General features: G+C 40.1%; 1 long non-coding RNA gene across 1 annotated transcript; it reads right to left on the reverse strand.

Annotated features, from left to right (window-relative positions):
- Window positions 1-2,262: 2,262 nt before the first annotated feature.
- Window positions 2,263-3,815, reverse strand: LOC130275426 (uncharacterized). The gene is made up of 3 exons (XR_008844773.1): window positions 3,739-3,815; window positions 3,045-3,117; window positions 2,263-2,336 (listed from the first exon to the last, which is right to left on the reverse strand). It is a non-coding gene; the product is annotated as an uncharacterized LOC130275426 (long non-coding RNA).
- Between the last annotated feature and the right edge of the window lie 8,737 nt (window positions 3,816-12,552).

Raw genomic sequence — 12,552 nt, forward strand, 5'->3', positions numbered from 1 at the left:
GTGACATCTCTGCAGGTCTAGATTTTACATCTAGCCTGATTGTTATCAGTAATTAATATAAATATTAATTACCTGTCTCGTGGTTCCTTTATTGCAGCTGATGGGGGTACGTGTCAGGTATACCTTCTCACTTGGCATCAGTCACCTGTAAAAAAACACAACTATGATAACATGTTCCTGATACATGCTACAGATGCTAATATATGTAACACTCTAGGGCCAGAACTATTTTTATTAGGCATTTTGAAATATTATTTATTTATTCATACATTTTAAGGGATATATATCTTATTTTTATTTTTGTGGGAAGGAGGGCAGGATTAAAATATTAGGTTCGAATGCTGGGTGCCGGCTTCGGGGATCACCCATCCCCCTCGTGATGTCACACCCCATCCCCCTCCATGGAAGTTTATGGGAGTGGGTGTGATCTTCATCACACCTCCGCCCATTGACTTGCATTAAGGGGGCATGGAGTGACATAACGAGGGGGAGGGGCGACCCCGAAGCCTGCACCAAGCGTTTGGAACTAAATTTCCCGAACGCTGGGGATTCCTGCAGATAAAAAACAGATATTAGGGATCATATATGTTCCTAATCTCTGTATCTGAGATATGATTGTGTAATATAAAAAGCTCTCCATAGACGATATACTTATAAACAACACATATATCTTCATGTAAAAGGTAGAGACTGTGACATCTCTGCAGGTCTAGATTTTACATCTAGCCTGATTGTTATCAGTAATTAATATAAATATTAATTACCTGTCTCGTGGTTCCTTTATTGCAGCTGACGGGGGTATGTGTCAGGTATACCTTCTCACTCGGCATCAGTCACCTGTAAAAGAGATACAACTATGATAACATGTTCCTGATACATGCTACAAACGCTAATATATGTAACACTCTAGGGCCAGAACAATTTGTCTTAGTCATTTTGAGATATTATTAATTTTTTCATACATTTTAAGGGATATATATCTTAATTTTGTGGGAAAGAGGGCAGGATTAAAATATTAGGTTCAAACGCTGGGTGCTTGCTTCGGGGATCACCCAGCCCCCTCGTGACATCACACCCCATCGCCCTCCATGGAAGTTTATGGGAGTGGGTGTAATCTTCATCACACCTCCGCCCATTGACTTGCATTAAGGGGGCATGGAGTGACATAACGAGGGGGGTGGGGCGACCCCCGAAGCCCGCACCAAGCGTTTGGAACTAAATTTCCCGAACGCTGGGGATTCCTGCAGATAAAAAACAGATATTAGGGATTATATATGTTCCTAATCTCTGCATCTGAGATATGATTGTGTTATATAAAAAGCTACCCATAGACGATATACTTATAAATAACACATATATCTTCATGTAAAAGGTAGAGACTGTGACATCTCTGCAGGTCTAGATTTAACATCTAGCCTGATTGTTATCAGTAATTAATATAAATATTAATTACCTGTCTCGTGGTTCCTTTATTGCAGCTGATGGGGGTATGTGTCAGGTATACCTTCTCACTCGGCATCAGTCACCTGTAAAAAAAGACACAACTATGATAACATGTTCCTGATACATGCTACAGACGCTAATATATATGTAACACCCTAGGGCCAGAACTATTTATCTCAGTCATTTTGAAATATTATTAATTTATTCATACATTTTAAGGGATATATATCTTATTTTTATTTTTGTGGGAAGGAGGGCAGGATTAAAATATTAGGTTCAAACGTTGGGTGCCGGCTTCGGGGATCACCCAGCCCCCTCGTGACGTCACACCCCATCCACCTCCATGGAAGTTTATGGGAGTGGGTGTGATCTTCATCACACCTCCGCCCATTGACTTGCATTAAGGGGGCATGGAGTGATGTAACGAGGGGGGGGGGGGCGACCCCCGAAGCCCGCACCAAGCGTTTGGAACTAAATTTCCCGAACTCTGGGGAGTGGAGTACCCCTTTCAGTCTTAAATCTGCCGTCAGTCAGCCCACGGACTAAAGTAAACTTGTAAACTCTGCGGTCATTCTAGTCTATTATTTTACATATTGAAAAAGGGATTCCTGCAGTTAAAAAACAGATATTAGGGATCATATATGTTCCTAATCTCTGTATCTGAGATATGATTGTGTTATATAAAAAGCTACCCATAGACGATATACTTATAAACAACACATATATCTTCATTTAAAAGGTAGAGACTGTGACATCTCTGCAGGTCTAGATTTTACATCTAGCCTGATTGTTGTCAGTAATTAATATAAATATTAATTACCTGTCTCGTGGTTCCTTTATTGCAGCTGACGGGGGTACGTGTCAGGTATACCTTCTCACTCGGCATCAGTCACCTGTAAAAAAGACACAACTATGATAACATGTTCCTGATACATTATACAGATGCTAATATATATAACACTCTAGGGCCAGAACTATTTATCTCAGTCATTTTGAAATATTATTTATTTATTCATACATTTTAAGGGATATATATCTTATTTTTATTTTTGTGGGAAGGAGTGCAGGATTAAAATATTAGGTTCAAACGTTGGGTGCCGGCTACGAGGATCATCCCCCTCCATGGAAGTTTATGGGAGTGGGTGTGATCTTCATCACACCTCCACCTGTTGACTTGCATTAAGGGGGCATGGAGTGACATAACAAGGGGGGGGGGGCGACCCCCGAAGCCCGCACCAAGCGTTTGGAACTAAATTTCCCGGACTCTGGGGAGTGGAGTACCACTTTCAGTCTTAAATCTGACGTCAGTCAGCCCACGGACTAAAGTAAACTTGTAAACTCTGCGGTCATTCTAGTCTATTCTTTTACATATTGAAAAAGGGATTCCTGCAGTTTAAAAAACAGATATAAGGGATGATAAATGTTCCTAATCTCTGTACCTGAGATATGATTGTGTTATATAAAAAGCTATCCATAGACAATATACTTATAAAAAAAACACATATATCTTCATGTATAAGGTAGAAACTGTGACATCTCTGCAGGTCTAGATTTTACATCTAGCCTGATTGTTATCAGTAATTAATATAAATATTAATTACCTGTCTCGTGGTTCCTTTATTGCAGCTGATGGGGGTACGTGTCAGGTATACCTTCTCACTTGGCATCAGTCACCTGTAAAAAAGACACAACTATAATAACATGTTCCTGATACATGCTACAGATGCTAATATATGTAACACTCTAGGGCCAGAACTATTTATATAAGTCATTTTGAAATATTATTTATTTATTCATACATTTTAAGGGATATATATCTTATTTTTATTTTTGTGGGAAGGAGTGCAGGATTAAAATATTAGGTTCAAATGCTGGGTGCTTGCTTCGGGGATCACCCAGCCCCCTCGTGACGTCACACCCCATCCCCCTCCATGAAAGTTTATGGGAGTGGGTGTGATCTTCATCACACCTCCGCCCATTGACTTGCATTAAGGAGGCATAGAGTGACATAATGAGGGGGAGGAGCGACCCCGGAAGCCCACACCAAGCGTTTGGAACTAAATTTCCCGAACGCTGGGGATTCCTGCTGATAAAAAACAGATATTAGGGATCATATATGTTCCTAATCTCTGTATCTGAGATATGATTGTGTAATATAAAAAGCTATCCATAGACGATATACTTATAAACAACACATATATCTTCATGTAAAAGGTAGAGATTGTGACATCTCTGCAGGTCTAGATTTTACATCTAGCCTGATTGTTATCAGTAATTAATATAAATATTAATTACCTGTCTCGTGGTTCCTTTATAGCAGCTGACGGGGGTATGTGTCAGGTATACCTTCTCACTCGGCATCAGTCACCTGTAAAAGAGATACAACTATGATAACATGTTCCTGATACATGCTACAGACGCTAATATATGTAACACTCTAGGGCCAGAACTATTTGTCTCAGTCATTTTGAAATATTACTAATTTATTCATACATTTTAAGGGATATATATCTTATTTTTGTGGGAAGGAGGGCAGGATTAAAATATTAGGTTCAAATGCTGGGTGCTTGCTTCGGGGATCACCCAGCCCCTTTGTGACGTCACACCCCATCTCCCTCCATGGAAGTTTATGGGAGTGGGTGTGATCTTCATCACACCTCCGCCCATTGACTTGCATTAAGGGGGCATGGAGTGATGTAACGAGGGGGGGGGGGGGGGCGACCCCCGAAGCCCGCACCAAGCGTTTGGAACAAAATTTCCCGAACTCTGGGGAGTGGAGTACCCCTTTCAGTCTTAAATCTGCTGTCAGTCAGCCCACGGACTAAAGTAAACTTGTAAACTCTGCGGTCATTCTAGTCTATTATTTCACATATTGAAAAAGGGATTCCTGCAGTTAAAAAACAGATATTAGGGATCATATATGTTCCTAATCTCTGTATCTGAGATATGATTGTGTTATATAAAAAGCTACCCATAGACGATATACTTATAAACAACACATATATCTTCATGTAAAAGGTAGAGACTGTGACATCTCTGCAGGTCTAGATTTTACATCTAGCCTGATTGTTATCAGTAATTAATATAAATATTAATTACCTGTCTCGTGGTTCCTTTATTGCAGCTGATGGGGGTACGTGTCAGGTATACCTTCTCACTTGGCATCAGTCACCTGTAAAAAAGACACAACTATAATAACATGTTCCTGATACATGCTACAGATGCTAATATATGTAACACTCTAGGGCCAGAACTATTTATATAAGTCATTTTGAAATATTATTTATTTATTCATACATTTTAAGGGATATATATCTTATTTTTATTTTTGTGGGAAGGAGTGCAGGATTAAAATATTAGGTTCAAATGCTGGGTGCTTGCTTCGGGGATCACCCAGCCCCCTCGTGACGTCACACCCCATCCCCCTCCATGAAAGTTTATGGGAGTGGGTGTGATCTTCATCACACCTCCGCCCATTGACTTGCATTAAGGAGGCATAGAGTGACATAATGAGGGGGAGGAGCGACCCCGGAAGCCCACACCAAGCGTTTGGAACTAAATTTCCCGAACGCTGGGGATTCCTGCTGATAAAAAACAGATATTAGGGATCATATATGTTCCTAATCTCTGTATCTGAGATATGATTGTGTAATATAAAAAGCTATCCATAGACGATATACTTATAAACAACACATATATCTTCATGTAAAAGGTAGAGATTGTGACATCTCTGCAGGTCTAGATTTTACATCTAGCCTGATTGTTATCAGTAATTAATATAAATATTAATTACCTGTCTCGTGGTTCCTTTATAGCAGCTGACGGGGGTATGTGTCAGGTATACCTTCTCACTCGGCATCAGTCACCTGTAAAAGAGATACAACTATGATAACATGTTCCTGATACATGCTACAGACGCTAATATATGTAACACTCTAGGGCCAGAACTATTTGTCTCAGTCATTTTGAAATATTACTAATTTATTCATACATTTTAAGGGATATATATCTTATTTTTGTGGGAAGGAGGGCAGGATTAAAATATTAGGTTCAAATGCTGGGTGCTTGCTTCGGGGATCACCCAGCCCCTTTGTGACGTCACACCCCATCTCCCTCCATGGAAGTTTATGGGAGTGGGTGTGATCTTCATCACACCTCCGCCCATTGACTTGCATTAAGGGGGCATGGAGTGATGTAACGAGGGGGGGGGGGGGGCGACCCCCGAAGCCCGCACCAAGCGTTTGGAACAAAATTTCCCGAACTCTGGGGAGTGGAGTACCCCTTTCAGTCTTAAATCTGCTGTCAGTCAGCCCACGGACTAAAGTAAACTTGTAAACTCTGCGGTCATTCTAGTCTATTATTTTACATATTGAAAAAGGGATTCCTGCAGTTAAAAAACAGATATTAGGGATCATATATGTTCCTAATCTCTGTATCTGAGATATGATTGTGTTATATAAAAAGCTACCCATAGACGATATACTTATAAACAACACATATATCTTCATGTAAAAGGTAGAGACTGTGACATCTCTGCAGGTCTAGATTTTACATCTAGCCTGATTGTTATCAGTAATTAATATAAATATTAATTACCTGTCTCGTGGTTCCTTTATTGCAGCTGACGGGGGTACGTGTCAGGTATACCTTCTCACTCGGCATCAGTCACCTGTAAAAAAGACACAACTATGATAACATGTTCCTGATACATTATACAGATGCTAATATATATAACACTCTAGGGCCAGAACTATTTATCTCAGTCATTTTGAAATATTATTTATTTATTCATACATTTTAAGGGATATATATCTTATTTTTATTTTTGTGGGAAGGAGGGCAGGATTAAAATATTAGGTTCAAACGTTGGGTGCCGGCTTCGAGGATCATCCCCCTCCATGGAAGTTTATGGGAGTGGGTGTGATCTTCATCACACCTCCACCTGTTGACTTGCATTAAGGGGGCATGGAGTGACATAACAAGGGGGGGGGGGGCGACCCCCGAAGCCCGCACCAAGCGTTTGGAACTAAATTTCCCGGACTCTGGGGAGTGGAGTACGACTTTCAGTCTTAAATCTGCCGTCAGTCAGCCCACGGACTAAAGTAAACTTGTAAACTCTGCGGTCATTCTAGTCTATTCTTTTACATATTGAAAAAGGGATTCCTGCAGTTTAAAAAACAGATATAAGGGATGATAAATGTTCCTAATCTCTGTACCTGAGATATGATTGTGTTATATAAAAAGCTATCCATAGACAATATACTTATAAAAAAAACACATATATCTTCATGTATAAGGTAGAAACTGTGACATCTCTGCAGGTCTAGATTTTACATCTAGCCTGATTGTTATCAGTAATTAATATAAATATTAATTACCTGTCTCGTGGTTCCTTTATTGCAGCTGATGGGGGTACGTGTCAGGTATACCTTCTCACTTGGCATCAGTCACCTGTAAAAAAACACAACTATGATAACATGTTCCTGATACATGCTACAGATGCTAATATATGTAACACTCTAGGGCCAGAACTATTTATATAAGTCATTTTGAAATATTATTTATTTATTCATACATTTTAAGGGATATATATATTATTTTTCTTTTTGTGGGAAGGAGTGCAGGATTAAAATATTAGGTTCAAATGCTGGGTGCTTGCTTCGGGGATCACCCATCCCCCTCGTGATGTCACACCCCATTCCCCTCCATGGAAGTTTATGGGAGTGGGTGTGATCTTCATCACACCTCCGCCCATTGACTTGCATTAAGGGGGCATGGAGTGACATAACGAGGGGGGCGGGGCGACCCCCGAATCCCGCACCAAGCGTTTGGAACTAAATTTCCCGAACGCTGGGGATTCCTGCAGATAAAAAACAGATATTAGGGATCATATATGTTCCTAATCTCTGTATCTGAGATATAATTGTGTAATATAAAAAGCTACCCATAGACGATACACTTATAAACAACACATATATCTTCATGTAAAAGGTAGAGACTGTGACATCTCTGCAGGTCTAGATTTTACATCTAGCCTGAATGTTATCAGTAATTAATATAAATATTAATTACCTGTCTCGTGGTTCCTTTATTGCAGCTGATGGGGGTATGTGTCAGGTATACCTTCTCACTAGGCATCAGTCACCTGTAAAAAAGACACAACTATGATAACATGTTCCTGATACATGCTACAGACGCTAATGTACGTAACACTCTAGGGCCAGAACTATTTATCTCAGTCATTTTGAAATATTACTAATTTATTCATACATTTTAAGGGATAAATATCTTAATTTTATTTTTGTGGGAAGGAGGGCAGGATTAAAATATTAGGTTCAAACGTTGGGTGCCGGCTTCGAGGATCATCCCCCTCCATGGAAGTTTATGGGAGTGGGTGTGATCTTCATCACACCTCCACCCGTTGACTTGCATTAAGGGGGCAAGGAGTGACATAACAAGGGGGGGGGCGACCCCCGAAGCCCGCACCAAGCGTTTGGAACTAAATTTCCCGGACTCTGGGGAGTGGAGTACCCCTTTCAGTCTTAAATCTGCCGTCAGTCAGCCCACGGACTAAAGTAAACTTGTAAACTCTGCGGTCATTCTAGTCTATTCTTTTACATATTGAAAAAGGGATTCCTGCAGTTTAAAAAACAGATATTAGGGATGATAAATGTTCCTAATCTCTGTACCTGAGATATGATTGTGTTATATAAAAAGCTATCCATAGACAATATACTTGTAAAAAAAAAAAAAAAAATCTTCATGTATAAGGTAGAGACTGTGACATCTCTGCAGGTCTAGATTTTACATCTAGCCTGATTGTTATCAGTAATTAATATAAATATTAATTACCTGTCTCGTGGTTCCTTTATTGCAGCTGACGGTGGTACGTGTCAGGTATACCTTCTCACTTGGCATCAGTCACCTGGAAAAAAGGCACAACTATGATAACATGTTCCTGATACATGCTACAGATGATAATATATTTAACACTCTAGGGCCAGAACTATTTATATAAGTCATTTTGAAATATTATTTATTTATTCATACATTTTAAGGGATATATATCTTATTTTTAGTTTTGTGGGAAGGAGGGCAGGATTACAATATTAGGTTCAAATGCTAGGTACCGACTTCGGGGATCACCCATTCCCCTCGTGAAGTCACACCCCATCCCCCTCCATGGAAGTTTATGGGAGTGGGTGTGATCTTCATCACACCTCCGCCCATTGACTTGCATTAAGGGGGCATGGAGTGACATAACAAGGGGGAGGGGCGACCCCGGAAGTCCGCACCAAGAGTTTGGAACGAAATTTCCCGAATGCTGGGGATTCCTGCTGATAATGCTGATAAACAACAGATATTAGGGATCATATATGTTCCTAATCTCTGTATCTGAGATATGATTGTGTAATATAAAAAGCTATCCATAGACGATATACTTATAAACAACACATATATCTTCATGTAAAAGGTAGAGACTCTGACATCTCTGCAGGTCTAGATTTTACATCTAGCCTGATTGTTATCAGTAATTAATATAAATATTAATTACCTGTCTCGTGGTTCCTTTATTGCAGCTAATGGGGGTACGTGTCAGGTATACCTTCTCACTTGGCATCAGTCACCTGTAAAAAAGACACAACTATGATAACATGTTCCTGATACATGCTACAGACGCTAATGTATGTAACACTCTAGGGCCAGAACTATTTATATAAGTCATTTTGAAATATTATTTATTTATTCATACATTTTAAGGGATATATATATTATTTTTCTTTTTGTGGGAAGGAGTGCAGGATTAAAATATTAGGTTCAAATGCTGGGTGCTTGCTTCGGGGATCACCCATCCCCCTCGTGATGTCACACCCCATTCCCCTCCATGGAAGTTTATGGGAGTGGGTGTGATCTTCATCACACCTCCGCCCATTGACTTGCATTAAGGGGGCATGGAGTGACATAACGAGGGGGAGGGGCGACCCCGAAGCCTGCACCAATCGTTTGGAACTAAATTTTCCGAACGCTGGGGATTCCTGCAGATAAAAAACAGATATTAGGGATCATGTATGTTCCTAATCTCTGTATCTGAGATATGATTGTGTAATAAAAAAAGCTGTCCATAGACGATATACTTATAAACAACACATATATCTTCATGTAAAAGGTAGAGACTGTGACATCTCTGCAGGTCTAGATTTTACATCTAGCCTGATTGTTATCAGTAATTAATATAAATATTAATTACCTGTCTCGTGGTTCCTTTATTGCAGCTGACGGGGGTATGTGTCAGGTAGACCTTCTCACTCGGCATCAGTCACCTGTAAAAGAGATACAACTATGATAACATGTTCCTGATACATGCTACAGACGCTAATATATGTAACACTCTAGGGCCAGAACTATTTGTCTCAGTCATTTTGAAATATGATTAATTTATTCATACATTTTAAGGGATATATATCTTATTTTTGTGGGAAGGAGGGCAGGATTAAAATATTAGGTTCAAACGCTGGGTGCTTGCTTCGGGGATCACCCAGCCCCCTCGTGACATCACACCCCATCCCCCTCCATGGAAGTTTATGGGAGTGGGTGTGATCTTCATCACACCTCCGCCCATTGACTTGCATTAAGGGGGCATGGAGTGACATAACGAGGGGGGTGGGGCGACCCCCGAAGCCCGCACCAAGCGTTTGGAACTAAATTTCCCGAACGCTGGGGATTCCTACAGATAAAAAACAGATATTAGGGATCATAAATGTTCCTAATCTCTGCATCTGAGATATGATTGTGTTATATAAAAAGCTACCCATAGACGATATAGTTATAAACAACACATATATCTTCATGTAAAAGGTAGAGACTGTGACATCTCTGCAGGTCTAGATTTTAAATCTAGCCTGATTGTTATCAGTAATTAATATAAATATTAATTACCTGTCTCGTGGATCCTTTATTGCAGCTGATGGGGGTATGTGTTAGGTATACCTTCTCACTCGGCATCAGTCACCTGTAAAAAAGACACAACTATGATAACATGTTCCTGATACATGCTACAGACGCTAATGTATGTAACACTCTAGGGCCAGAACTATTTATATCAGTCATTTTGAAATATTATTTATTTATTCATACATTTTAAGGGATATATATCTTATTTTTATTTTTGTGGGAAGGAGGGCAGGATTAAAATATTAGGGTCGAATGCTAGGTGACGGCTTCGGGGATCACCCATCCCCCTCGTGATGTCACACCCCATTCCCCTCCATGGAAGTTTATGGGAGTGGGTGTGATCTTCATCACACCTCCGCCCATTGACTTGCATTAAGGGGGCATGGAGTGACATAACGAGGGGGTGGGGCGACCCCCGAAGCCCGCACCAAGCGTTTGGAACAAAATTTCCCGAACGCAAGGGATTCCTGCAGATAACAAAACAGATATTAGGGATCATATATGTTCCTAATCTCTGTATCTGAGATATGTTTGTGTAATATAAAAAGCTATCCATAGACGATATACTTATAAACAACACATATATCTTCATATAAAAGGTAGAGACTGTGACATCTCTGCAGGTCTAGATTTTACAACTAGCCTTATTGTTATCAGTAATTAATATAAATATTAATTACCTGTCTCGTGGTTGCTTTATTGCAGCTGATGGGGGTATGTGTCAGGTATACCTTCTCACTCGGCATCAGTCACCTGTAAAAGAGATACAACTATGATAACATGTTCCTGATACATGCTACAAACGTTAATATATGTAACACTCTAGGGCCAGAACTATTTATCTCAGTCATTTTGAAATATTACTAATTTATTCATACATTTTAAGGGATATATATCTTATTTTTGTGGGAAGGAGGGCAGGATTAAAATATTAGGTTCAAACGCTGGGTGCTTGCTTCGGGGATCACCCAGCCCCCTCGTGACGTCACACCCCATCCCCCTTCATGGAAGTTTATGGGAGTGGGTGGGATCTTCATCACACCTCCGCCCATTGACTTGCATTAAGGGGGCATGGAGTGACATAACGAGGGGGGTGGGGCGACTCCCGAATCCCGCACCAAGCGTTTGGAACTAAATTTCCCAAACGCTGGGGATTCCTGCAGATAAAAAACAGATATTAGGGATCATATATGTTCCTAATCTCTGTATCTGAGATATAATTGTGTAATATAAAAAGCTACCCATAGACGATACACTTATAAACAACACATATATCTTCATGTAAAAGGTAGAGACTGTGACATCTCTGCAGGTCTAGATTTTACATCTAGCCTGATTTTATCAGTAATTAATATAAATATTAATTACCTGTTTCGTGGTTCCTTTATTACAGCTGATGGGGGTATGTGTCAGGTATACCTTCTCACTCGGCATCAGTCACCTGTAAAAAAGACACAACTATGATAACATGTTCCTGATACATGCTACAGACGCTAATGTATGTAACACTCTAGGGCCAGAACTATTTATCTCAGTCATTTTGAAATATTACTAATTTATTCATACATTTTAAGGGATAAATATCTTAATTTTATTTTTGTGGGAAGGAGGGCAGGATTAAAATATTAGGTTCAAACGTTGGGTGCCGGCTTCGAGGATCATCCAGCTCTCTCATGACGTCACACCCCATCCCCCTCCATGGAAGCTTATGGGAGTGGGTGTGATCTTCATCACACCTCCACCCGTTGACTTGCATTAAGGGGGCATGGAGTGACATAACAAGGGGGGGGGGGGGCGACCCCCGAAGCCCGCACCAAGCGTTTGGAACTAAATTTCCCGGACTCTGGGGAGTGGAGTACCACTTTCAGTCTTAAATCTGCCGTCAGTCAGCCCACGGAATAAAGTAAACTTGTAAACTCTGCCGTCATTCTAGTCTATTCTTTTACATATTGAAAAAGGGATTCCTGTAGTTTAAAAAACAGATATTAGGGATGATAAATGTTCCTAATCTCTGTATCTGAGATATGATTATGTAATATAAAAAGCTATCCATAGACTATATACTTATAAAAAAAACACATATATCTTCATGTAAAAGGTAGAGACTGTGACATCTCTGCAGGTCTAGATTTTACATCTAGCCTGATTGTTATCAGT

Source organism: Hyla sarda, chromosome 6 (assembly GCF_029499605.1).
Source record: "Hyla sarda isolate aHylSar1 chromosome 6, aHylSar1.hap1, whole genome shotgun sequence".
Taxonomy (NCBI): Eukaryota; Metazoa; Chordata; class Amphibia; order Anura; family Hylidae; genus Hyla; species Hyla sarda.